Source organism: Ambystoma mexicanum, chromosome 13 (assembly GCF_040938575.1).
Source record: "Ambystoma mexicanum isolate Mex_15411 chromosome 13, UKY_AmexF1_1, whole genome shotgun sequence".
Lineage (NCBI taxonomy): Eukaryota > Metazoa > Chordata > Amphibia > Caudata > Ambystomatidae > Ambystoma > Ambystoma mexicanum.
Genome location: NC_090938.1, coordinates 358,266,803 through 358,291,966, shown reverse-complemented (window position 1 = coordinate 358,291,966; position 25,164 = coordinate 358,266,803). Strand labels below are relative to the sequence as shown.

At 43.5% G+C, this 25,164-nt stretch overlaps 28 non-coding genes across 28 annotated transcripts; 22 read left to right on the top strand and 6 right to left on the bottom strand.

Annotated features, from left to right (window-relative positions):
* The first annotated feature begins 355 nt into the window (after nucleotides 1-355).
* Nucleotides 356-427, top strand: TRNAT-UGU (transfer RNA threonine (anticodon UGU)). Its single transcript has one exon. It is a non-coding gene; the product is annotated as a tRNA-Thr (tRNA).
* Nucleotides 428-1,114: 687 nt separating this feature from the next.
* TRNAS-GCU (transfer RNA serine (anticodon GCU)) lies at nucleotides 1,115-1,196 on the top strand. Its single transcript has one exon. It is a non-coding gene; the product is annotated as a tRNA-Ser (tRNA).
* Nucleotides 1,197-1,742: 546 nt separating this feature from the next.
* On the top strand, nucleotides 1,743-1,814 carry TRNAT-CGU (transfer RNA threonine (anticodon CGU)). The gene has a single exon. It is a non-coding gene; the product is annotated as a tRNA-Thr (tRNA).
* Nucleotides 1,815-3,313: 1,499 nt separating this feature from the next.
* Nucleotides 3,314-3,408, bottom strand: TRNAI-UAU (transfer RNA isoleucine (anticodon UAU)). Its single transcript has 2 exons — nucleotides 3,371-3,408; nucleotides 3,314-3,349 (listed from the first exon to the last, which is right to left on the bottom strand). It is a non-coding gene; the product is annotated as a tRNA-Ile (tRNA).
* A 480-nt stretch (nucleotides 3,409-3,888) lies between these two features.
* TRNAS-GCU (transfer RNA serine (anticodon GCU)) lies at nucleotides 3,889-3,965 on the top strand. Its single transcript has one exon. It is a non-coding gene; the product is annotated as a tRNA-Ser (tRNA).
* A 465-nt stretch (nucleotides 3,966-4,430) lies between these two features.
* On the top strand, nucleotides 4,431-4,502 carry TRNAT-UGU (transfer RNA threonine (anticodon UGU)). The gene has a single exon. It is a non-coding gene; the product is annotated as a tRNA-Thr (tRNA).
* Nucleotides 4,503-5,189: 687 nt separating this feature from the next.
* On the top strand, nucleotides 5,190-5,271 carry TRNAS-GCU (transfer RNA serine (anticodon GCU)). Its single transcript has one exon. It is a non-coding gene; the product is annotated as a tRNA-Ser (tRNA).
* Nucleotides 5,272-5,817: 546 nt separating this feature from the next.
* TRNAT-CGU (transfer RNA threonine (anticodon CGU)) lies at nucleotides 5,818-5,889 on the top strand. The gene has a single exon. It is a non-coding gene; the product is annotated as a tRNA-Thr (tRNA).
* A 1,488-nt stretch (nucleotides 5,890-7,377) lies between these two features.
* On the bottom strand, nucleotides 7,378-7,472 carry TRNAI-UAU (transfer RNA isoleucine (anticodon UAU)). The gene is made up of 2 exons: nucleotides 7,435-7,472; nucleotides 7,378-7,413 (listed from the first exon to the last, which is right to left on the bottom strand). It is a non-coding gene; the product is annotated as a tRNA-Ile (tRNA).
* Nucleotides 7,473-7,952: 480 nt separating this feature from the next.
* On the top strand, nucleotides 7,953-8,029 carry TRNAS-GCU (transfer RNA serine (anticodon GCU)). Its single transcript has one exon. It is a non-coding gene; the product is annotated as a tRNA-Ser (tRNA).
* Nucleotides 8,030-8,494: 465 nt separating this feature from the next.
* Nucleotides 8,495-8,566, top strand: TRNAT-UGU (transfer RNA threonine (anticodon UGU)). Its single transcript has one exon. It is a non-coding gene; the product is annotated as a tRNA-Thr (tRNA).
* A 687-nt stretch (nucleotides 8,567-9,253) lies between these two features.
* TRNAS-GCU (transfer RNA serine (anticodon GCU)) lies at nucleotides 9,254-9,335 on the top strand. Its single transcript has one exon. It is a non-coding gene; the product is annotated as a tRNA-Ser (tRNA).
* Nucleotides 9,336-9,881: 546 nt separating this feature from the next.
* Nucleotides 9,882-9,953, top strand: TRNAT-CGU (transfer RNA threonine (anticodon CGU)). The gene has a single exon. It is a non-coding gene; the product is annotated as a tRNA-Thr (tRNA).
* Nucleotides 9,954-11,441: 1,488 nt separating this feature from the next.
* TRNAI-UAU (transfer RNA isoleucine (anticodon UAU)) lies at nucleotides 11,442-11,536 on the bottom strand. Its single transcript has 2 exons — nucleotides 11,499-11,536; nucleotides 11,442-11,477 (listed from the first exon to the last, which is right to left on the bottom strand). It is a non-coding gene; the product is annotated as a tRNA-Ile (tRNA).
* A 480-nt stretch (nucleotides 11,537-12,016) lies between these two features.
* TRNAS-GCU (transfer RNA serine (anticodon GCU)) lies at nucleotides 12,017-12,093 on the top strand. Its single transcript has one exon. It is a non-coding gene; the product is annotated as a tRNA-Ser (tRNA).
* Nucleotides 12,094-12,558: 465 nt separating this feature from the next.
* On the top strand, nucleotides 12,559-12,630 carry TRNAT-UGU (transfer RNA threonine (anticodon UGU)). The gene has a single exon. It is a non-coding gene; the product is annotated as a tRNA-Thr (tRNA).
* Nucleotides 12,631-13,317: 687 nt separating this feature from the next.
* TRNAS-GCU (transfer RNA serine (anticodon GCU)) lies at nucleotides 13,318-13,398 on the top strand. The gene has a single exon. It is a non-coding gene; the product is annotated as a tRNA-Ser (tRNA).
* A 546-nt stretch (nucleotides 13,399-13,944) lies between these two features.
* TRNAT-CGU (transfer RNA threonine (anticodon CGU)) lies at nucleotides 13,945-14,016 on the top strand. Its single transcript has one exon. It is a non-coding gene; the product is annotated as a tRNA-Thr (tRNA).
* A 1,499-nt stretch (nucleotides 14,017-15,515) lies between these two features.
* On the bottom strand, nucleotides 15,516-15,610 carry TRNAI-UAU (transfer RNA isoleucine (anticodon UAU)). The gene is made up of 2 exons: nucleotides 15,573-15,610; nucleotides 15,516-15,551 (listed from the first exon to the last, which is right to left on the bottom strand). It is a non-coding gene; the product is annotated as a tRNA-Ile (tRNA).
* A 480-nt stretch (nucleotides 15,611-16,090) lies between these two features.
* On the top strand, nucleotides 16,091-16,167 carry TRNAS-GCU (transfer RNA serine (anticodon GCU)). Its single transcript has one exon. It is a non-coding gene; the product is annotated as a tRNA-Ser (tRNA).
* Nucleotides 16,168-16,632: 465 nt separating this feature from the next.
* Nucleotides 16,633-16,704, top strand: TRNAT-UGU (transfer RNA threonine (anticodon UGU)). Its single transcript has one exon. It is a non-coding gene; the product is annotated as a tRNA-Thr (tRNA).
* A 1,310-nt stretch (nucleotides 16,705-18,014) lies between these two features.
* Nucleotides 18,015-18,086, top strand: TRNAT-CGU (transfer RNA threonine (anticodon CGU)). Its single transcript has one exon. It is a non-coding gene; the product is annotated as a tRNA-Thr (tRNA).
* Nucleotides 18,087-19,585: 1,499 nt separating this feature from the next.
* TRNAI-UAU (transfer RNA isoleucine (anticodon UAU)) lies at nucleotides 19,586-19,680 on the bottom strand. The gene is made up of 2 exons: nucleotides 19,643-19,680; nucleotides 19,586-19,621 (listed from the first exon to the last, which is right to left on the bottom strand). It is a non-coding gene; the product is annotated as a tRNA-Ile (tRNA).
* Nucleotides 19,681-20,702: 1,022 nt separating this feature from the next.
* On the top strand, nucleotides 20,703-20,774 carry TRNAT-UGU (transfer RNA threonine (anticodon UGU)). Its single transcript has one exon. It is a non-coding gene; the product is annotated as a tRNA-Thr (tRNA).
* A 687-nt stretch (nucleotides 20,775-21,461) lies between these two features.
* On the top strand, nucleotides 21,462-21,543 carry TRNAS-GCU (transfer RNA serine (anticodon GCU)). Its single transcript has one exon. It is a non-coding gene; the product is annotated as a tRNA-Ser (tRNA).
* Nucleotides 21,544-22,089: 546 nt separating this feature from the next.
* On the top strand, nucleotides 22,090-22,161 carry TRNAT-CGU (transfer RNA threonine (anticodon CGU)). Its single transcript has one exon. It is a non-coding gene; the product is annotated as a tRNA-Thr (tRNA).
* A 1,488-nt stretch (nucleotides 22,162-23,649) lies between these two features.
* On the bottom strand, nucleotides 23,650-23,744 carry TRNAI-UAU (transfer RNA isoleucine (anticodon UAU)). The gene is made up of 2 exons: nucleotides 23,707-23,744; nucleotides 23,650-23,685 (listed from the first exon to the last, which is right to left on the bottom strand). It is a non-coding gene; the product is annotated as a tRNA-Ile (tRNA).
* Nucleotides 23,745-24,766: 1,022 nt separating this feature from the next.
* Nucleotides 24,767-24,838, top strand: TRNAT-UGU (transfer RNA threonine (anticodon UGU)). The gene has a single exon. It is a non-coding gene; the product is annotated as a tRNA-Thr (tRNA).
* Nucleotides 24,839-25,164: the final 326 nt, after the last annotated feature.

Genomic DNA, 25,164 nt, shown 5'->3' with positions numbered 1-25,164 from the left:
AGAAGGACACAAACAAGGTTGTCGTGTTACTGGCAGGAATGCAATCTGCTGTGCTTGACTACCCTTTGAGCCAGAATCCGGATAGAAATTTAAAAAAGCAAAGGTAATATCCATATTGTCTCTCTGCTGCCATGTACATGTTTTTTTCAACTTTCACGCATCACATCTCCTCATTAGTCACCCTAAAATTGCACGGAATACGCACAAATTAGCTGCTCCTCAAAAAATCGGCCAGAAAAAAACAGGTCAAATCACAATCATATACATACATTCTCACACACCCTTCAAATATGTCTACCCAGTAAACATCATGTTGTGTGCTCGTTGTGTTGCTGTTATGCGTGGTAACCTGAGGGGCTCTGTAGCTCAGTGGCAGAGCACTGGTCTTGTAAACCAGGGGTCGTGAGTTCGATCCTCATCAGGGCCTCCAAATGGTAATTTTCTTGAACATTGTTGAATAGGAACTGATATTGCACATTGTACCTGTGCAACCTTTTACCAATGGATTCGGGCCTATAACAAAGCCACAAGCGCAAGGTGTCTGAATAGTCTGTGGGGAAGGTCGGCTTTCTGGACCTAATTTCTTCAAGAAAAAGACCTTGATAATCTTGTGATGACAGATGCAGATGATCACGGTGAAGCCCTTACTCTATTGAACAGTACAGCGGTTCTGGGTTGCACGCCTTTCTCTATTTTCAGGGACGTTGATGTGGCAAAATTTAATTGGAAAAGGGTTATTGCCATCACTCACTATTTAAATTCAATGACATCACAGGAAGCAGCAGCATCTGAACTTTGATCTTGGCTGGAAACGTTGAATGATGCCAAACACTGGGAAACTGGAGCTTGCGTTATGCTGGTTTTACTACTAATGGTGTGCCATACGGAAGCTCAAGCACCTTCCTCTGGATTAGTGTTGTGAACCCTCCAGGAGCTCTTGTTATATTTTTCTGAACTTCAACTTGATGTGTTTATCTATCAATGGCCGGGTAAGGAAGAACGAGTCAACGATCTTGTTTCTATTATGACAAACATGATCTATTTTTCACTGACTTTGCACCACCATTGTTTTATCTCTTCTTTAAGCATGGGACTCGAGCACCGTTCCCAAACAGACGAGGTGGCCGAGTGGTTAAGGCAATGGACTGCTAATCCATTGTGCTCTGCACGCGTGGGTTCGAATCCCACCTTCGTCGTATTTTTTCTTTATAGTCTGCATTTAAACATAGACCAAAGTCTTTCAACCTCCCTGTGAAAGACAGGAATGAGTACAGATATGGAAATAGAGATGTAAAAATAAGTTCATTGGTGCAGGCGGAGAATGAAATTAGTCAAAGACTTTCCTCGTAGGTTTCCATTCTTTACTATTATAGGAGCCAAAATCAGCGCAGTTAGTAAACTCCCAAGCTTACATCCCAAATTCTTTTTTCTTTTAGTTGTCTGCCTTTTACATGTTCCTTTTGCCATCATTCTGACCTGCTATCTAAACTCATGAACCTGTTCAGCATCCTACTCAATACATACATACCCGTAAAAGTACATACTCAAACGCATACCGACAATGTATCACCAACATAAGCACACACGCTTTCGCAAATCAGATGTATGATGACGTACTGAACACATGCAGAGATATACAGCCATTTTTACACAACCAGAAATTCATATACCTGGAGATCTACCTAGGTAAAACCCATGGTTTCTTCGCACTTTCTGTTGTTGGCTGTGAGCAAGCAGCAGGTGGCCTTGTAGCTCAGTGGCAGAGCACTGGTCTCGTAAACCAGGGGTCATGAGTTCAAACCTCATCAGGGCCTCGGGCGGATTATTTTCAAAAAACACGGGGAAGAGAAGCCAGAGTTGCACCATCTACAGAGAACCTTTTATGACGGGATGCATCCTCATAATTGAAGTCTTCCACAGAAGGAGTGAAATAGAGTTCGAGAGGAAGGCCTAATGTTTTCAGGCAAAGACTGACAAAAACCTTGCAATGTCGCATGTAGCTGCTTTGGTGAAAAGACTGTTCAAGTTCACAATGCAACGGAGGGGTGTTCCCCATCTCCATACAATCATCTCTTTGATAATGTAAACGTGCCAGGCGTGTTGAAAGACAAAGACAGACACAACCGCACATACCAGTTGAAGAAAGACAGCCAGCAAACACATTTGTATAGAGGTAAGCAAGCCTCAATTAGAGATGTGAGTCCCTCCGTTTCTGCGGGAGTCCACAAGTTTAATAAAAAATGAACACATATCTTTCATGTTCTAATGATTACCAATCTTTCTGATTAGCTCTGCATAGCTCCAATGGCTATGTGTGTGTGTGTGTGTGTATGTGCCCGTGTGTGTAGGGGAAGGGGTCGGTAGATGTGTTCACGCAGAGCAAGTTGCATACATCGCCAACAGCCATTCTCTCCTGCTCCTGTGCATCCAGTTCGGAAGCGAACCCACCCAATTGTTCTATATGTCTGCTACCCTGACCGCATTCACACATCATTGGCTATTAGTATGCAGCTTGTGGGCGCTGTCAATGGGATATAAGCACCATTCCCCATGTCTGCAATAGCTAGACCAGATTCTGAGGTATGATGAGCAGGGGTCCAGGCACTTCGCCTGACGAACGCCTGACAAACGCCGGGCTTAGCCCTGCCGGGCCTAGCCCTGAGGGGCCTAACTGGGCATGGCCCTGTGTAAGGTAGGGTGAGCAGGGGACCACTTGCAACTAACCTTCGGCACCAATCAGGCATGGAGAGGTCTGTGCAAATGCCCAGCCCTTTAGCAATCTCGATCTGCAAAACCTTCAACTCCTAATTCTCATGGCTCCCAGAAGCCCTAGCCCATATGCAAATGAGGCGAGTTCCTATCAGCATCCTTGTTCTGCTTGATTTTATCAAAGTGACTGCCTGATTAGTGAAAGGGTATTTATTCTCAGAGGTTTGCTTCAAAGGCGATAATGCAGTAAATAGACAACATTATTCTTTGTAAGTTGATATTGTCTCCTGGATCCTACTCCAGTAACCCTTTTTCTACCTTTACAAATGTCTTCCGTAAGTGGTGCTCAGCAGAAAATGGAGTATAATAACAGTTGACATTTTTTATTTTCTGTTCTATTTTCAAAAACCCTCCGTAGCTGTATTTAAAGCGCAAACACCCCATAAATAACTTGCAATGAGTATTCCATGTCTAAAAGGCAGAGGAGCTGTCATACAACATTAACTGACAATCAAGGAAACCTTGAGGTGAACCAAAAAATGTCCAGAACATTTATTGGTTCAATAATTCAGTTTTGAGGTGAATTAGTAAAAAGTTCCAAAGTTGCTCCAGGTGAGGCTTGAACTCACAACCTCGGCATTGCTCACTGCATGTACTGCTGTATAAGTACCGCGCGCTAACCGATTGCGCCACTGGAGCTGCTGTGTTTTGGTTTTCGACATGAAACTACACCCACAAACACACACACAAGTGTACAAAAGCACCCACAAGCTCTGGCATTGTCTTTTTAGCTGACACCAAATTATGGGTGCCTTGTAGTGCCCATATTGTGCCACTGGAGCTTACCTTTTAGCCTGATATACACTTTGCCACTGATGTTCAGCCAATGGTGCAGTCATATGTCCCTTCTACATTTTTGTCATGCTGCAGGCAGTGCCACTGGAGCCAGCATGATGCTCTTCCTCATATTCAACACGTGTCAATTGAAACACCTCCCAATGTCATCTTGGCGATGCCTATAAACACCCCAGGACTTTGATGAATTTTTCTCAACAGCAAGTGAGGCAGTTTTCCTGCAAACGGCTGGATGTACCTCAACAAGGAACGCATTGTGGTTCTATTTTGAAGATGTTTGTGTTATTACCTGTAAAGACTTGAATGCCTAACATAATCCCTGTAGACGAGGTGGCCGAGTGGTTAAGGCGATGGACTGCTAATCTACTGTACACGCGTGGTTTCGAATCCCACCTTTGTCGATTTTAACTTTTGAAATCTTTTTTAAACATCTGCATTGCTCTAAGCACCATTGCCATTGGCTTTCAAAGAACATACAGACAAAAGTGAAAATATGCATGTTAGTTGATTAAGAAGGACACAAACAAGGTTGTCGTGTTACTGGCAGGAATGCAATCTGCTGTGCTTGACTACCCTTTGAGCCAGAATCCGGATAGAAATTTAAAAAAGCAAAGGTAATATCCATATTGTCTCTCTGCTGCCATGTACATGTTTTTTTCAACTTTCACGCATCACATCTCCTCATTAGTCACCCTAAAATTGCACGGAATACGCACAAATTAGCTGCTCCTCAAAAAATCGGCCAGAAAAAAACAGGTCAAATCACAATCATATACATACATTCTCACACACCCTTCAAATATGTCTACCCAGTAAACATCATGTTGTGTGCTCGTTGTGTTGCTGTTATGCGTCGTCACCTGAGGGGCTCTGTAGCTCAGTGGCAGAGCACTGGTCTTGTAAACCAGGGGTCGTGAGTTCGATCCTCATCAGGGCCTCCAAATGGTAATTTTCTTGAACATTGTTGAATAGGAACTGATATTGCACATTGTACCTGTGCAACCTTTTACCAATGGATTCGGGCCTATAACAAAGCCACAAGCGCAAGGTGTCTGAATAGTCTGTGGGGAAGGTCGGCTTTCTGGACCTAATTTCTTCAAGAAAAAGACCTTGATAATCTTGTGATGACAGATGCAGATGATCACGGTGAAGCCCTTACTCTATTGAACAGTACAGCGGTTCTGGGTTGCACGCCTTTCTCTATTTTCAGGGACGTTGATGTGGCAAAATTTAATTGGAAAAGGGTTATTGCCATCACTCACTATTTAAATTCAATGACATCACAGGAAGCAGCAGCATCTGAACTTTGATCTTGGCTGGAAACGTTGAATGATGCCAAACACTGGGAAACTGGAGCTTGCGTTATGCTGGTTTTACTACTAATGGTGTGCCATACGGAAGCTCAAGCACCTTCCTCTGGATTAGTGTTGTGAACCCTCCAGGAGCTCTTGTTATATTTTTCTGAACTTCAACTTGATGTGTTTATCTATCAATGGCCGGGTAAGGAAGAACGAGTCAACGATCTTGTTTCTATTATGACAAACATGATCTATTTTTCACTGACTTTGCACCACCATTGTTTTATCTCTTCTTTAAGCATGGGACTCGAGCACCGTTCCCAAACAGACGAGGTGGCCGAGTGGTTAAGGCGATGGACTGCTAATCCATTGTGCTCTGCACGCGTGGGTTCGAATCCCACCTTCGTCGTATTTTTTCTTTATAGTCTGCATTTAAACATAGACCAAAGTCTTTCAACCTCCCTGTGAAAGACAGGAATGAGTACAGATATGGAAATAGAGATGTAAAAATAAGTTCATTGGTGCAGGCGGAGAATGAAATTAGTCAAAGACTTTCCTCGTAGGTTTCCATTCTTTACTATTATAGGAGCCAAAATCAGCGCAGTTAGTAAACTCCCAAGCTTACATCCCAAATTCTTTTTTCTTTTAGTTGTCTGCCTTTTACATGTTCCTTTTGCCATCATTCTGACCTGCTATCTAAACTCATGAACCTGTTCAGCATCCTACTCAATACATACATACCCGTAAAAGTACATACTCAAACGCATACCGACAATGTATCACCAACATAAGCACACACGCTTTCGCAAATCAGATGTATGATGACGTACTGAACACATGCAGAGATATACAGCCATTTTTACACAACCAGAAATTCATATACCTGGAGATCTACCTAGGTAAAACCCATGGTTTCTTTGCACTTTCTGTTGTTGGCTGTGAGCAAGCAGCAGGTGGCCTTGTAGCTCAGTGGCAGAGCACTGGTCTCGTAAACCAGGGGTCATGAGTTCAAACCTCATCAGGGCCTCGGGCGGATTATTTTCAAAAAGCACGGGGAAGAGAAGCCAGAGTTGCACCATCTACAGAGAACCTTTTATGACGGGATGCATCCTCATAATTGAAGTCTTCCACAGAAGGAGTGAAATAGAGTTCGAGAGGAAGGCCTAATGTTTTCAGGCAAAGACTGACAAAAACCTTGCAATGTCGCATGTAGCTGCTTTGGTGAAAAGACTGTTCAAGTTCACAATGCAACGGAGGGGTGTTCCCCATCTCCATACAATCATCTCTTTGATAATGTAAACGTGCCAGGCGTGTTGAAAGACAAAGACAGACACAACCGCACATACCAGTTGAAGAAAGACAGCCAGCAAACACATTTGTATAGAGGTAAGCAAGCCTCAATTAGAGATGTGAGTCCCTCCGTTTCTGCGGGAGTCCACAAGTTTAATAAAAAATGAACACATATCTTTCATGTTCTAATGATTACCAATCTTTCTGATTAGCTCTGCATAGCTCCAATGGCTATGTGTGTGTGTGTGTGTGTATGTGCCCGTGTGTGTAGGGGAAGGGGTCGGTAGATGTGTTCACGCAGAGCAAGTTGCATACATCGCCAACAGCCATTCTCTCCTGCTCCTGTGCATCCAGTTCGGAAGCGAACCCACCCAATTGTTCTATATGTCTGCTACCCTGACCGCATTCACACATCATTGGCTATTAGTATGCAGCTTGTGGGCGCTGTCAATGGGATATAAGCACCATTCCCCATGTCTGCAATAGCTAGACCAGATTCTGAGGTATGATGAGCAGGGGTCCAGGCACTTCGCCTGACAAACGCCGGGCTTAGCCCTGCCGGGCCTAGCCCTGAGGGGCCTAACTGGGCATGGCCCTGTGTAAGGTAGGGTGAGCAGGGGACCACTTGCAACTAACCTTCGGCACCAATCAGGCATGGAGAGGTCTGTGCAAATGCCCAGCCCTTTAGCAATCTCGATCTGCAAAACCTTCAACTCCTAATTCTCATGGCTCCCAGAAGCCCTAGCCCATATGCAAATGAGGCGAGTTCCTATCAGCATCCTTGTTCTGCTTGATTTTATCAAAGTGACTGCCTGATTAGTGAAAGGGTATTTATTCTCAGAGGTTTGCTTCAAAGGCGATAATGCAGTAAATAGACAACATTATTCTTTGTAAGTTGATATTGTCTCCTGGATCCTACTCCAGTAACCCTTTTTCTACCTTTACAAATGTCTTCCGTAAGTGGTGCTCAGCAGAAAATGGAGTATAATAACAGTTGACATTTTTTATTTTCTGTTCTATTTTCAAAAACCCTCCGTAGCTGTATTTAAAGCGCAAACACCGCATAAATAACTTGCAATGAGTATTCCATGTCTAAAAGGCAGAGGAGCTGTCATACAACATTAACTGACAATCAAGGAAACCTTGAGGTGAACCAAAAAATGTCCAGAACATTTATTGGTTCAATAATTCAGTTTTGAGGTGAATTAGTAAAAAGTTCCAAAGTTGCTCCAGGTGAGGCTTGAACTCACAACCTCGGCATTGCTCACTGCATGTACTGCTGTATAAGTACCGCGCGCTAACCGATTGCGCCACTGGAGCTGCTGTGTTTTGGTTTTCGACATGAAACTACACCCACAAACACACACACAAGTGTACAAAAGCACCCACAAGCTCTGGCATTGTCTTTTTAGCTGACACCAAATTATGGGTGCCTTGTAGTGCCCATATTGTGCCACTGGAGCTTACCTTTTAGCCTGATATACACTTTGCCACTGATGTTCAGCCAATGGTGCAGTCAAATGTCCCTTCTACATTTTTGTCATGCTGCAGGCAGTGCCACTGGAGCCAGCATGATGCTCTTCCTCATATTCAACACGTGTCAATTGAAACACCTCCCAATGTCATCTTGGCGATGCCTATAAACACCCCAGGACTTTGATGAATTTTTCTCAACAGCAAGTGAGGCAGTTTTCCTGCAAACGGCTGGATGTACCTCAACAAGGAACGCATTGTGGTTCTATTTTGAAGATGTTTGTGTTATTACCTGTAAAGACTTGAATGCCTAACATAATCCCTGTAGACGAGGTGGCCGAGTGGTTAAGGCGATGGACTGCTAATCTACTGTACACGCGTGGTTTCGAATCCCACCTTTGTCGATTTTAACTTTTGAAATCTTTTTTAAACATCTGCATTGCTCTAAGCACCATTGCCATTGGCTTTCAAAGAACATACAGACAAAAGTGAAAATATGCATGTTAGTTGATTAAGAAGGACACAAACAAGGTTGTCGTGTTACTGGCAGGAATGCAATCTGCTGTGCTTGACTACCCTTTGAGCCAGAATCCGGATAGAAATTTAAAAAAGCAAAGGTAATATCCATATTGTCTCTCTGCTGCCATGTACATGTTTTTTTCAACTTTCACGCATCACATCTCCTCATTAGTCACCCTAAAATTGCACGGAATACGCACAAATTAGCTGCTCCTCAAAAAATCGGCCAGAAAAAAACAGGTCAAATCACAATCATATACATACATTCTCACACACCCTTCAAATATGTCTACCCAGTAAACATCATGTTGTGTGCTCGTTGTGTTGCTGTTATGCGTCGTAACCTGAGGGGCTCTGTAGCTCAGTGGCAGAGCACTGGTCTTGTAAACCAGGGGTCGTGAGTTCGATCCTCATCAGGGCCTCCAAATGGTAATTTTCTTGAACATTGTTGAATAGGAACTGATATTGCACATTGTACCTGTGCAACCTTTTACCAATGGATTCGGGCCTATAACAAAGCCACAAGCGCAAGGTGTCTGAATAGTCTGTGGGGAAGGTCGGCTTTCTGGACCTAATTTCTTCAAGAAAAAGACCTTGATAATCTTGTGATGACAGATGCAGATGATCACGGTGAAGCCCTTACTCTATTGAACAGTACAGCGGTTCTGGGTTGCACGCCTTTCTCTATTTTCAGGGACGTTGATGTGGCAAAATTTAATTGGAAAAGGGTTATTGCCATCACTCACTATTTAAATTCAATGACATCACAGGAAGCAGCAGCATCTGAACTTTGATCTTGGCTGGAAACGTTGAATGATGCCAAACACTGGGAAACTGGAGCTTGCGTTATGCTGGTTTTACTACTAATGGTGTGCCATACGGAAGCTCAAGCACCTTCCTCTGGATTAGTGTTGTGAACCCTCCAGGAGCTCTTGTTATATTTTTCTGAACTTCAACTTGATGTGTTTATCTATCAATGGCCGGGTAAGGAAGAACGAGTCAACGATCTTGTTTCTATTATGACAAACATGATCTATTTTTCACTGACTTTGCACCACCATTGTTTTATCTCTTCTTTAAGCATGGGATTCGAGCACCGTTCCCAAACAGACGAGGTGGCCGAGTGGTTAAGGCAATGGACTGCTAATCCATTGTGCTCTGCACGCGTGGGTTCGAATCCCACCTTCGTCGTATTTTTTCTTTATAGTCTGCATTTAAACATAGACCAAAGTCTTTCAACCTCCCTGTGAAAGACAGGAATGAGTACAGATATGGAAATAGAGATGTAAAAATAAGTTCATTGGTGCAGGCGGAGAATGAAATTAGTCAAAGACTTTCCTCGTAGGTTTCCATTCTTTACTATTATAGGAGCCAAAATCAGCGCAGTTAGTAAACTCCCAAGCTTACATCCCAAATTCTTTTTTCTTTTAGTTGTCTGCCTTTTACATGTTCCTTTTGCCATCATTCTGACCTGCTATCTAAACTCATGAACCTGTTCAGCATCCTACTCAATACATACATACCCGTAAAAGTACATACTCAAACGCATACCGACAATGTATCACCAACATAAGCACACACGCTTTCGCAAATCAGATGTATGATGACGTACTGAACACATGCAGAGATATACAGCCATTTTTACACAACCAGAAATTCATATACCTGGAGATCTACCTAGGTAAAACCCATGGTTTCTTTGCACTTTCTGTTGTTGGCTGTGAGCAAGCAGCAGGTGGCCTTGTAGCTCAGTGGCAGAGCACTGGTCTCGTAAACCAGGGGTCATGAGTTCAAACCTCATCAGGGCCTCGGGCGGATTATTTTCAAAAAGCACGGGGAAGAGAAGCCAGAGTTGCACCATCTACAGAGAACCTTTTATGACGGGATGCATCCTCATAATTGAAGTCTTCCACAGAAGGAGTGAAATAGAGTTCGAGAGGAAGGCCTAATGTTTTCAGGCAAAGACTGACAAAAACCTTGCAATGTCGCATGTAGCTGCTTTGGTGAAAAGACTGTTCAAGTTCACAATGCAACGGAGGGGTGTTCCCCATCTCCATACAATCATCTCTTTGATAATGTAAACGTGCCAGGCGTGTTGAAAGACAAAGACAGACACAACCGCACATACCAGTTGAAGAAAGACAGCCAGCAAACACATTTGTATAGAGGTAAGCAAGCCTCAATTAGAGATGTGAGTCCCTCCGTTTCTGCGGGAGTCCACAAGTTTAATAAAAAATGAACACATATCTTTCATGTTCTAATGATTACCAATCTTTCTGATTAGCTCTGCATAGCTCCAATGGCTATGTGTGTGTGTGTGTGTGTATGTGCCCGTGTGTGTAGGGGAAGGGGTCGGTAGATGTGTTCACGCAGAGCAAGTTGCATACATCGCCAACAGCCATTCTCTCCTGCTCCTGTGCATCCAGTTCGGAAGCGAACCCACCCAATTGTTCTATATGTCTGCTACCCTGACCGCATTCACACATCATTGGCTATTAGTATGCAGCTTGTGGGCGCTGTCAATGGGATATAAGCACCATTCCCCATGTCTGCAATAGCTAGACCAGATTCTGAGGTATGATGAGCAGGGGTCCAGGCACTTCGCCTGACAAACGCCGGGCTTAGCCCTGCCGGGCCTAGCCCTGAGGGGCCTAACTGGGCATGGCCCTGTGTAAGGTAGGGTGAGCAGGGGACCACTTGCAACTAACCTTCGGCACCAATCAGGCATGGAGAGGTCTGTGCAAATGCCCAGCCCTTTAGCAATCTCGATCTGCAAAACCTTCAACTCCTAATTCTCATGGCTCCCAGAAGCCCTAGCCCATATGCAAATGAGGCGAGTTCCTATCAGCATCCTTGTTCTGCTTGATTTTATCAAAGTGACTGCCTGATTAGTAAAAGGGTATTTATTCTCAGAGGTTTGCTTCAAAGGCGATAATGCAGTAAATAGACAACATTATTCTTTGTAAGTTGATATTGTCTCCTGGATCCTACTCCAGTAACCCTTTTTCTACCTTTACAAATGTCTTCCGTAAGTGGTGCTCAGCAGAAAATGGAGTATAATAACAGTTGACATTTTTTATTTTCTGTTCTATTTTCAAAAACCCTCCGTAGCTGTATTTAAAGCGCAAACACCCCATAAATAACTTGCAATGAGTATTCCATGTCTAAAAGGCAGAGGAGCTGTCATACAACATTAACTGACAATCAAGGAAACCTTGAGGTGAACCAAAAAATGTCCAGAACATTTATTGGTTCAATAATTCAGTTTTGAGGTGAATTAGTAAAAAGTTCCAAAGTTGCTCCAGGTGAGGCTTGAACTCACAACCTCGGCATTGCTCACTGCATGTACTGCTGTATAAGTACCGCGCGCTAACCGATTGCGCCACTGGAGCTGCTGTGTTTTGGTTTTCGACATGAAACTACACCCACAAACACACACACAAGTGTACAAAAGCACCCACAAGCTCTGGCATTGTCTTTTTAGCTGACACCAAATTATGGGTGCCTTGTAGTGCCCATATTGTGCCACTGGAGCTTACCTTTTAGCCTGATATACACTTTGCCACTGATGTTCAGCCAATGGTGCAGTCAAATGTCCCTTCTACATTTTTGTCATGCTGCAGGCAGTGCCACTGGAGCCAGCATGATGCTCTTCCTCATATTCAACACGTGTCAATTGAAACACCTCCCAATGTCATCTTGGCGATGCCTATAAACACCCCAGGACTTTGATGAATTTTTCTCAACAGCAAGTGAGGCAGTTTTCCTGCAAACGGCTGGATGTACCTCAACAAGGAACGCATTGTGGTTCTATTTTGAAGATGTTTGTGTTATTACCTGTAAAGACTTGAATGCCTAACATAATCCCTGTAGACGAGGTGGCCGAGTGGTTAAGGCGATGGACTGCTAATCTACTGTACACGCGTGGTTTCGAATCCCACCTTTGTCGATTTTAACTTTTGAAATCTTTTTTAAACATCTGCATTGCTCTAAGCACCATTGCCATTGGCTTTCAAAGAACATACAGACAAAAGTGAAAATATGCATGTTAGTTGATTAAGAAGGACACAAACAAGGTTGTCGTGTTACTGGCAGGAATGCAATCTGCTGTGCTTGACTACCCTTTGAGCCAGAATCCGGATAGAAATTTAAAAAAGCAAAGGTAATATCCATATTGTCTCTCTGCTGCCATGTACATGTTTTTTTCAACTTTCACGCATCACATCTCCTCATTAGTCACCCTAAAATTGCACGGAATACGCACAAATTAGCTGCTCCTCAAAAAATCGGCCAGAAAAAAACAGGTCAAATCACAATCATATACATACATTCTCACACACCCTTCAAATATGTCTACCCAGTAAACATCATGTTGTGTGCTAGTTGTGTTGCTGTTATGCGTCTTAACCTGAGGGGCTCTGTAGCTCAGTGGCAGAGCACTGGTCTTGTAAACCAGGGGTCGTGAGTTCGATCCTCATCAGGGCCTCCAAATGGTAATTTTCTTGAACATTGTTGAATAGGAACTGATATTGCACATTGTACCTGTGCAACCTTTTACCAATGGATTCGGGCCTATAACAAAGCCACAAGCGCAAGGTGTCTGAATAGTCTGTGGGGAAGGTCGGCTTTCTGGACCTAATTTCTTCAAGAAAAAGACCTGGATAATCTTGTGATGACAGATGCAGATGATCACGGTGAAGCCCTTACTCTATTGAACAGTACAGCGGTTCTGGGTTGCACGCCTTTCTCTATTTTCAGGGACGTTGATGTGGCAAAATTTAATTGGAAAAGGGTTATTGCCATCACTCACTATTTAAATTCAATGACATCACAGGAAGCAGCAGCATCTGAACTTTGATCTTGGCTGGAAACGTTGAATGATGCCAAACACTGGGAAACTGGAGCTTGCGTTATGCTGGTTTTACTACTAATGGTGTGCCATACGGAAGCTCAAGCACCTTCCTCTGGATTAGTGTTGTGAACCCTCCAGGAGCTCTTGTTATATTTTTCTGAACTTCAACTTGATGTGTTTATCTATCAATGGCCGGGTAAGGAAGAACGAGTCAACGATCTTGTTTCTATTATGACAAACATGATCTATTTTTCACTGACTTTGCACCACCATTGTTTTATCTCTTCTTTAAGCATGGGATTCGAGCACCGTTCCCAAACAGACAGGTGGCCGAGTGGTTAAGGCGATGGACTGCTAATCCATTGTGCTCTGCACGCGTGGGTTCGAATCCCACCTTCGTCGTATTTTTTCTTTATAGTCTGCATTTAAACATAGACCAAAGTCTTTCAACCTCCCTGTGAAAGACAGGAATGAGTACAGATATGGAAATAGAGATGTAAAAATAAGTTCATTGGTGCAGGCGGAGAATGAAATTAGTCAAAGACTTTCCTCGTAGGTTTCCATTCTTTACTATTATAGGAGCCAAAATCAGCGCAGTTAGTAAACTCCCAAGCTTACATCCCAAATTCTTTTTTCTTTTAGTTGTCTGCCTTTTACATGTTCATTTTGCCATCATTCTGACCTGCTATCTAAACTCATGAACCTGTTCAGCATCCTACTCAATACATACATACCCGTAAAAGTACATACTCAAACGCATACCGACAATGTATCACCAACATAAGCACACACGCTTTCGCAAATCAGATGTATGATGACGTACTGAACACATGCAGAGATATACAGCCATTTTTACACAACCAGAAATTCATATACCTGGAGATCTACCTAGGTAAAACCCATGGTTTCTTTGCACTTTCTGTTGTTGGCTGTGAGCAAGCAGCAGGTGGCCTTGTAGCTCAGTGGCAGAGCACTGGTCTCGTAAACCAGGGGTCATGAGTTCAAACCTCATCAGGGCCTCGGGCGGATTATTTTCAAAAAGCACGGGGAAGAGAAGCCAGAGTTGCACCATCTACAGAGAACCTTTTATGACGGGATGCATCCTCATAATTGAAGTCTTCCACAGAAGGAGTGAAATAGAGTTCGAGAGGAAGGCCTAATGTTTTCAGGCAAAGACTGACAAAAACCTTGCAATGTCGCATGTAGCTGCTTTGGTGAAAAGACTGTTCAAGTACACAATGCAACGGAGGGGTGTTCCCCATCTCAATACAATCATCTCTTTGATAATGTAAACGTGCCAGGCGTGTTGAAAGACAAAGACAGACACAACCGCACATACCAGTTGAAGAAAGACAGCCAGCAAACACATTTGTATAGAGGTAAGCAAGCCTCAATTAGAGATGTGAGTCCCTCCGTTTCTGCGGGAGTCCACAAGTTTAATAAAAAATGAACACATATCTTTCATGTTCTAATGATTACCAATCTTTCTGATTAGCTCTGCATAGCTCCAATGGCTATGTGTGTGTGTGTGTGTGTATGTGCCCGTGTGTGTAGGGGAAGGGGTCGGTAGATGTGTTCACGCAGAGCAAGTTGCATACATCGCCAACAGCCATTCTCTCCTGCTCCTGTGCATCCAGTTCGGAAGCGAACCCACCCAATTGTTCTATATGTCTGCTACCCTGACCGCATTCACACATCATTGGCTATTAGTATGCAGTTTGTGGGCGCTGTCAATGGGATATAAGCACCATTCCCCATGTCTGCAATAGCTAGACCAGATTCTGAGGTATGATGAGCAGGGGTCCAGGCACTTCGCCTGACGAACGCCTGACAAACGCTGGGCTTAGCCCTGCCGGGCCTAGCCCTGAGGGGCCTAACTGGGCATGGCCCTGTGTAAGGTAGGGTGAGCAGGGGACCACTTGCAACTAACCTTCGGCACCAATCAGGCATGGAGAGGTCTGTGCAAATGCCCAGCCCTTTAGCAATCTCGATCTGCAAAACCTTCAACTCCTAATTCTCATGGCTCCCAGAAGCCCTAGCCCATATGCAAATGAGGCGAGTTCCTATCAGCATCCTTGTTCTGCTTGATTTTATCAAAGTGACTGCCTGATTAGTGAAAGGGTATTTATTCTCAGAGGTTTGCTTCAAAGGCGATAATGCAGTAAATAGACAACATTATTCTTTGTAAGTTGATATTGTCTCCTGGATCCTACTCCAGTAACCCTTTTTCTACCTTTACAAATGTCTTCCGTAAGTGGTGCTCAGCAGAAAATGGAGTATAATAACAGTTGACATTTTTTATTTTCTGTTCTATTTTCAAAAACCCTCCGTAGCTGTATTTAAAGCGCAAACACCGCATAAATAACTTGCAATGAGTATTCCATGTCTAAAAGGCAGAGGAGCTGTCATACAACATTAACTGACAATCAAGGAAACCTTGAGGTGAACCAAAAAATGTCCAGAACATTTATTGGTTCAATAATTCAGTTTTGAGGTGAATTAGTAAAAAGTTCCAAAGTTGCTCCAGGTGAGGCTTGAACTCACAACCTCGGCATTGCTCACTGCATGTACTGCTGTATAAGTACCGCGCGCTAACCGATTGCGCCACTGGAGCTGCTGTGTTTTGGTTTTCGACATGAAACTACACCCACAAACACACACACAAGTGTACAAAAGCACCCACAAGCTCTGGCATTGTCATTTTAGCTGACACCAAATTATGGGTGCCTTGTAGTGCCCATATTGTGCCACTGGAGCTTACCTTTTAGCCTGATATACACTTTGCCACTGATGTTCAGCCAATGGTGCAGTCAAATGTCCCTTCTACATTTTTGTCATGCTGCAGGCAGTGCCACTGGAGCCAGCATGATGCTCTTCCTCATATTCAACACGTGTCAATTGAAACACCTCCCAATGTCATCTTGGCGATGCCTATAAACACCCCAGGACTTTGATGAATTTTTCTCAACAGCAAGTGAGGCAGTTTTCCTGCAAACGGCTGGATGTACCTCAACAAGGAACGCATTGTGGTTCTATTTTGAAGATGTTTGTGTTATTACCTGTAAAGACTTGAATGCCTAACATAATCCCTGTAGACGAGGTGGCCGAGTGGTTAAGGCGATGGACTGCTAATCTACTGTACACGCGTGGTTTCGAATCCCACCTTTGTCGATTTTAACTTTTGAAATCTTTTTTAAACATCTGCATTGCTCTAAGCACCATTGCCATTGGCTTTCAAAGAACATACAGACAAAAGTGAAAATATGCATGTTAGTTGATTAAGAAGGACACAAACAAGGTTGTCGTGTTACTGGCAGGAATGCAATCTGCTGTGCTTGACTACCCTTTGAGCCAGAATCCGGATAGAAATTTAAAAAAGCAAAGGTAATATCCATATTGTCTCTCTGCTGCCATGTACATGTTTTTTTCAACTTTCACGCATCACATCTCCTCATTAGTCACCCTAAAATTGCACGGAATACGCACAAATTAGCTGCTCCTCAAAAAATCGGCCAGAAAAAAACAGGTCAAATCACAATCATATACATACATTCTCACACACCCTTCAAATATGTCTACCCAGTAAACATCATGTTGTGTGCTCGTTGTGTTGCTGTTATGCGTCGTAACCTGAGGGGCTCTGTAGCTCAGTGGCAGAGCACTGGTCTTGTAAACCAGGGGTCGTGAGTTCGATCCTCATCAGGGCCTCCAAATGGTAATTTTCTTGAACATTGTTGAATAGGAACTGATATTGCACATTGTACCTGTGCAACCTTTTACCAATGGATTCGGGCCTATAACAAAGCCACAAGCGCAAGGTGTCTGAATAGTCTGTGGGGAAGGTCGGCTTTCTGGACCTAATTTCTTCAAGAAAAAGACCTTGATAATCTTGTGATGACAGATGCAGATGATCACGGTGAAGCCCTTACTCTATTGAACAGTACAGCGGTTCTGGGTTGCACGCCTTTCTCTATTTTCAGGGACGTTGATGTGGCAAAATTTAATTGGAAAAGGGTTATTGCCATCACTCACTATTTAAATTCAATGACATCACAGGAAGCAGCAGCATCTGAACTTTGATCTTGGCTGGAAACGTTGAATGATGCCAAACACTGGGAAACTGGAGCTTGCGTTATGCTGGTTTTACTACTAATGGTGTGCCATACGGAAGCTCAAGCACCTTCCTCTGGATTAGTGTTGTGAACCCTCCAGGAGCTCTTGTTATATTTTTCTGAACTTCAACTTGATGTGTTTATCTATCAATGGCCGGGTAAGGAAGAACGAGTCAACGATCTTGTTTCTATTATGACAAACATGATCTATTTTTCACTGACTTTGCACCACCATTGTTTTATCTCTTCTTTAAGCATGGGATTCGAGCACAGTTCCCAAACAGACGAGGTGGCCGAGTGGTTAATGGACTGCTAATCCATTGTGCTCTGCACGCGTGGGTTCGAATCCCACCTTCGTCGTATTTTTTCTTTATAGTCTGCATTTAAACATAGACCAAAGTCTTTCAACCTCCCTGTGAAAGACAGGAATGAGTACAGATATGGAAATAGAGATGTAAAAATAAGTTCATTGGTGCAGGCGGAGAATGAAATTAGTCAAAGACTTTCCTCGTAGGTTTCCATTCTTTACTATTATAGGAGCCAAAATCAGCGCAGTTAGTAAACTCCCAAGCTTACATCCCAAATTCTTTTTTCTTTTAGTTGTCTGCCTTTTACATGTTCATTTTGCCATCATTCTGACCTGCTATCTAAACTCATGAACCTGTTCAGCATCCTACTCAATACATACATACCCGTAAAAGTACATACTCAAACGCATACCGACAATGTATCACCAACATAAGCACACACGCTTTCGCAAATCAGATGTATGATGACGTACTGAACACATGCAGAGATATACAGCCATTTTTACACAACCAGAAATTCATATACCTGGAGATCTACCTAGGTAAAACCCATGGTTTCTTTGCACTTTCTGTTGTTGGCTGTGAGCAAGCAGCAGGTGGCCTTGTAGCTCAGTGGCAGAGCACTGGTCTCGTAAACCAGGGGTCATGAGTTCAAACCTCATCAGGGCCTCGGGCGGATTATTTTCAAAAAGCACGGGGAAGAGAAGCCAGAGTTGCACCATCTACAGAGAACCTTTTATGATGGGATGCATCCTCATAATTGAAGTCTTCCACAGAAGGAGTGAAATAGAGTTCGAGAGGAAGGCCTAATGTTTTCAGGCAAAGACTGACAAAAACCTTGCAATGTCGCATGTAGCTGCTTTGGTGAAAAGACTGTTCAAGTACACAATGCAACGGAGGGGTGTTCCCCATCTCCATACAATCATCTCTTTGATAATGTAAACGTGCCAGGCGTGTTGAAAGACAAAGACAGACACAACCGCACATACCAGTTGAAGAAAGACAGCCAGCAAACACATTTGTATAGAGGTAAGCAAGCCTCAATTAGAGATGTGAGTCCCTCCGTTTCTGCGGGAGTCCACAAGTTTAATAAAAAATGAACACATATCTTTCATGTTCTAATGATTACCAATCTTTCTGATTAGCTCTGCATAGCTCCAATGGCTATGTGTGTGTGTGTGTGTGTATGTGCCCGTGTGTGTAGGGGAAGGGGTCGGTAGATGTGTTCACGCAGAGCAAGTTGCATACATCGCCAACAGCCATTCTCTCCTGCTCCTGTGCATCCAGTTCGGAAGCGAACCCACCCAATTGTTCTATATGTCTGCTACCCTGACCGCATTCACACATCATTGGCTATTAGTATGCAGCTTGTGGGCGCTGTCAATGGGATATAAGCACCATTCCCCATGTCTGCAATAGCTAGACCAGATTCTGAGGTATGATGAGCAGGGGTCCAGGCACTTCGCCTGACGAACGCCTGACAAACGCTGGGCTTAGCCCTGCCGGGCCTAGCCCTGAGGGGCCTAACTGGGCATGGCCCTGTGTAAGGTAGGGTGAGCAGGGGACCACTTGCAACTAACCTTCGGCACCAATCAGGCATGGAGAGGTCTGTGCAAATGCCCAGCCCTTTAGCAATCTCGATCTGCAAAACCTTCAACTCCTAATTCTCATGGCTCCCAGAAGCCCTAGCCCATATGCAAATGAGGCGAGTTCCTATCAGCATCCTTGTTCTGCTTGATTTTATCAAAGTGACTGCCTGATTAGTGAAAGGGTATTTATTCTCAGAGGTTTGCTTCAAAGGCGATAATGCAGTAAATAGACAACATTATTCTTTGTAAATTGATATTGTCTCCTGGATCCTACTCCAGTAACCCTTTTTCTACCTTTACAAATGTCTTCCGTAAGTGGTGCTCAGCAGAAAATGGAGTATAATAACAGTTGACATTTTTTATTTTCTGTTCTATTTTCAAAAACCCTCCGTAGCTGTATTTAAAGCGCAAACACCCCATAAATAACTTGCAATGAGTATTCCATGTCTAAAAGGCAGAGGAGCTGTCATACAACATTAACTGACAATCAAGGAAATCTTGAGGTGAACCAAAAAATGTCCAGAACATTTATTGGTTCAATAATTCAGTTTTGAGGTGAATTAGTAAAAAGTTCCAAAGTTGCTCCAGGTGAGGCTTGAACTCACAACCTCGGCATTGCTCACTGCATGTACTGCTGTATAAGTACCGCGCGCTAACCGATTGCGCCACTGGAGCTGCTGTGTTTTGGTTTTCGACATGAAACTACACCCACAAACACACACACAAGTGTACAAAAGCACCCACAAGCTCTGGCATTGTCTTTTTAGCTGACACCAAATTATGGGTGCCTTGTAGTGCCCATATTGTGCCACTGGAGCTTACCTTTTAGCCTGATATACACTTTGCCACTGATGTTCAGCCAATGGTGCAGTCAAATGTCCCTTCTACATTTTTGTCATGCTGCAGGCAGTGCCACTGGAGCCAGCATGATGCTCTTCCTCATATTCAACACGTGTCAATTGAAACACCTCCCAATGTCATCTTGGCGATGCCTATAAACACCCCAGGACTTTGATGAATTTTTCTCAACAGCAAGTGAGGCAGTTTTCCTGCAAACGGCTGGATGTACCTCAACAAGGAACGCATTGTGGTTCTATTTTGAAGATGTTTGTGTTATTACCTGTAAAGACTTGAATGCCTAACATAATCCCTGTAGACGAGGTGGCCGAGTGGTTAAGGCGATGGACTGCTAATCTGCTGTACACGCGTGGTTTCGAATCCCACCTTTGTCGATTTTAACTTTTGAAATCTTTTTTAAACATCTGCATTGCTCTAAGCACCATTGCCATTGGCTTTCAAAGAACATACAGACAAAAGTGAAAATATGCATGTTAGTTGATTAAGAAGGACACAAACAAGGTTGTCGTGTTACTGGCAGGAATGCAATCTGCTGTGCTTGACTACCCTTTGAGCCAGAATCCGGATAGAAATTTAAAAAAGCAAAGGTAATATCCATATTGTCTCTCTGCTGCCATGTACATGTTTTTTTCAACTTTCACGCATCACATCTCCTCATTAGTCACCCTAAAATTGCACGGAATACGCACAAATTAGCTGCTCCTCAAAAAATCGGCCAGAAAAAAACAGGTCAAATCACAATCATATACATACATTCTCACACACCCTTCAAATATGTCTACCCAGTAAACATCATGTTGTGTGCTCGTTGTGTTGCTGTTATGCGTCGTAACCTGAGGGGCTCTGTAGCTCAGTGGCAGAGCACTGGTCTTGTAAACCAGGGGTCGTGAGTTCGATCCTCATCAGGGCCTCCAAATGGTAATTTTCTTGAACATTGTTGAATAGGAACTGATATTGCACATTGTACCTGTGCAACCTTTTACCAATGGATTCGGGCCTATAACAAAGCCACAAGCGCAAGGTGTCTGAATAGTCTGTGGGGAAGGTCGGCTTTCTGGACCTAATTTCTTCAAGAAAAAGACCTTGATAATCTTGTGATGACAGATGCAGATGATCACGGTGAAGCCCTTACTCTATTGAACAGTACAGCGGTTCTGGGTTGCACGCCTTTCTCTATTTTCAGGGACGTTGATGTGGCAAAATTTAATTGGAAAAGGGTTATTGCCATCACTCACTATTTAAATTCAATGACATCACAGGAAGCAGCAGCATCTGAACTTTGATCTTGGCTGGAAACGTTGAATGATGCCAAACACTGGGAAACTGGAGCTTGCGTTATGCTGGTTTTACTACTAATGGTGTGCCATACGGAAGCTCAAGCACCTTCCTCTGGATTAGTGTTGTGAACCCTCCAGGAGCTCTTGTTATATTTTTCTGAACTTCAACTTGATGTGTTTATCTATCAATGGCCGGGTAAGGAAGAACGAGTCAACGATCTTGTTTCTATTATGACAAACATGATCTATTTTTCACTGACTTTGCACCACCATTGTTTTATCTCTTCTTTAAGCATGGGACTCGAGCACCGTTCCCAAACAGACGAGGTGGCCGAGTGGTTAAGGCGATGGACTGCTAATCCATTGTGCTCTGCACGCGTGGGTTCGAATCCCACCTTCGTCGTATTTTTTCTTTATAGTCTGCATTTAAACATAGACCAAAGTCTTTCAACCTCCCTGTGAAAGACAGGAATGAGTACAGATATGGAAATAGAGATGTAAAAATAAGTTCATTGGTGCAGGCGGAGAATGAAATTAGTCAAAGACTTTCCTCGTAGGTTTCCATTCTTTACTATTATAGGAGCCAAAATCAGCGCAGTTAGTAAACTCCCAAGCTTACATCCCAAATTCTTTTTTCTTTTAGTTGTCTGCCTTTTACATGTTCCTTTTGCCATCATTCTGACCTGCTATCTAAACTCATGAACCTGTTCAGCATCCTACTCAATACATACATACCCGTAAAAGTACATACTCAAACGCATACCGACAATGTATCACCAACATAAGCACACACGCTTTCGCAAATCAGATGTATGATGACGTACTGAACACATGCAGAGATATACAGCCATTTTTACACAACCAGAAATTCATATACCTGGAGATCTACCTAGGTAAAACCCATGGTTTCTTTGCACTTTCTGTTGTTGGCTGTGAGCAAGCAGCAGGTGGCCTTGTAGCTCAGTGGCAGAGCACTGGTCTCGTAAACCAGGGGTCATGAGTTCAAACCTCATCAGGGCCTCGGGCGGATTATTTTCAAAAAGCACGGGGAAGAGAAGCCAGAGTTGCACCATCTACAGAGAACCTTTTATGACGGGATGCATCCTCATAATTGAAGTCTTCCACAGAAGGAGTGAAATAGAGTTCGAGAGGAAGGCCTAATGTTTTCAGGCAAAGACTGACAAAAACCTTGCAATGTCGCATGTAGCTGCTTTGGTGAAAAGACTGTTCAAGTTCACAATGCAACGGAGGGGTGTTCCCCATCTCCATACAATCATCTCTTTGATAATGTAAACGTGCCAGGCGTGTTGAAAGACAAAGACAGACACAACCGCACATACCAGTTGAAGAAAGACAGCCAGCAAACACATTTGTATAGAGGTAAGCAAGCCTCAATTAGAGATGTGAGTCCCTCCGTTTCTGCGGGAGTCCACAAGTTTAATAAAAAATGAACACATATCTTTCATGTTCTAATGATTACCAATCTTTCTGATTAGCTCTGCATAGCTCCAATGGCTATGTGTGTGTGTGTGTGTGTATGTGCCCGTGTGTGTAGGGGAAGGGGTCGGTAGATGTGTTCACGCAGAGCAAGTTGCATACATCGCCAACAGCCATTCTCTCCTGCTCCTGTGCATCCAGTTCGGAAGCGAACCCACCCAATTGTTCTATATGTCTGCTACCCTGACCGCATTCACACATCATTGGCTATTAGTATGCAGCTTGTGGGCGCTGTCAATGGGATATAAGCACCATTCCCCATGTCTGCAATAGCTAGACCAGATTCTGAGGTATGATGAGCAGGGGTCCAGGCACTTCGCCTGACGAACGCCGGGCTTAGCCCTGCCGGGCCTAGCCCTGAGGGGCCTAACTGGGCATGGCCCTGTGTAAGGTAGGGTGAGCAGGGGACCACTTGCAACTAACCTTCGGCACCAATCAGGCATGGAGAGGTCTGTGCAAATGCCCAGCCCTTTAGCAATCTCGATCTGCAAAACCTTCAACTCCTAATTCTCATGGCTCCCAGAAGCCCTAGCCCATATGCAAATGAGGCGAGTTCCTATCAGCATCCTTGTTCTGCTTGATTTTATCAAAGTGACTGCCTGATTAGTGAAAGGGTATTTATTCTCAGAGGTTTGCTTCAAAGGCGATAATGCAGTAAATAGACAACATTATTCTTTGTAAGTTGATATTGTCTCCTGGATCCTACTCCAGTAACCCTTTTTCTACCTTTACAAATGTCTTCCGTAAGTGGTGCTCAGCAGAAAATGGAGTATAATAACAGTTGACATTTTTTATTTTCTGTTCTATTTTCAAAAACCCTCCGTAGCTGTATTTAAAGCGCAAACACCCCATAAATAACTTGCAATGAGTATTCCATGTCTAAAAGGCAGAGGAGCTGTCATACAACATTAACTGACAATCAAGGAAACCTTGAGGTGAACCAAAAAATGTCCAGAACATTTATTGGTTCAATAATTCAGTTTTGAGGTGAATTAGTAAAAAGTTCCAAAGTTGCTCCAGGTGAGGCTTGAACTCACAACCTCGGCATTGCTCACTGCATGTACTGCTGTATAAGTACCGCGCGCTAACCGATTGCGCCACTGGAGCTGCTGTGTTTTGGTTTTCGACATGAAACTACACCCACAAACACACACACAAGTGTACAAAAGCACCCACAAGCTCTGGCATTGTCTTTTTAGCTGACACCAAATTATGGGTGCCTTGTAGTGCCCATATTGTGCCACTGGAGCTTACCTTTTAGCCTGATATACACTTTGCCACTGATGTTCAGCCAATGGTGCAGTCAAATGTCCCTTCTACATTTTTGTCATGCTGCAGGCAGTGCCACTGGAGCCAGCATGATGCTCTTCCTCATATTCAACACGTGTCAATTGAAACACCTCCCAATGTCATCTTGGCGATGCCTATAAACACCCCAGGACTTTGATGAATTTTTCTCAACAGCAAGTGAGGCAGTTTTCCTGCAAACGGCTGGATGTACCTCAACAAGGAACGCATTGTGGTTCTATTTTGAAGATGTTTGTGTTATTACCTGTAAAGACTTGAATGCCTAACATAATCCCTGTAGACGAGGTGGCCGAGTGGTTAAGGCGATGGACTGCTAATCTGCTGTACACGCGTGGTTTCGAATCCCACCTTTGTCGATTTTAACTTTTGAAATCTTTTTTAAACATCTGCATTGCTCTAAGCACCATTGCCATTGGCTTTCAAAGAACATACAGACAAAAGTGAAAATATGCATGTTAGTTGATTAAGAAGGACACAAACAAGGTTGTCGTGTTACTGGCAGGAATGCAATCTGCTGTGCTTGTCTACCCTTTGAGCCAGAATCCGGATAGAAATTTAAAAAAGCAAAGGTAATATCCATATTGTCTCTCTGCTGCCATGTACATGTTTTTTTCAACTTTCACGCATCACATCTCCTCATTAGTCACCCTAAAATTGCACGGAATACGCACAAATTAGCTGCTCCTCAAAAAATCGGCCAGAAAAAAACAGGTCAAATCACAATCATATACATACATTCTCACACACCCTTCAAATATGTCTACCCAGTAAACATCATGTTGTGTGCTCGTTGTGTTGCTGTTATGCGTAGTAACCTGAGGGGCTCTGTAGCTCAGTGGCAGAGCACTGGTCTTGTAAACCAGGGGTCGTGAGTTCGATCCTCATCAGGGCCTCCAAATGGTAATTTTCTTGAACATTGTTGAATAGGAACTGATATTGCACATTGTACCTGTGCAACCTTTTACCAATGGATTCGGGCCTATAACAAAGCCACAAGCGCAAGGTGTCTGAATAGTCTGTGGGGAAGGTCGGCTTTCTGGACCTAATTTCTTCAAGAAAAAGACCTTGATAATCTTGTGATGACAGATGCAGATGATCACGGTGAAGCCCTTACTCTATTGAACAGTACAGCGGTTCTGGGTTGCACGCCTTTCTCTATTTTCAGGGACGTTGATGTGGCAAAATTTAATTGGAAAAGGGTTATTGCCATCACTCACTA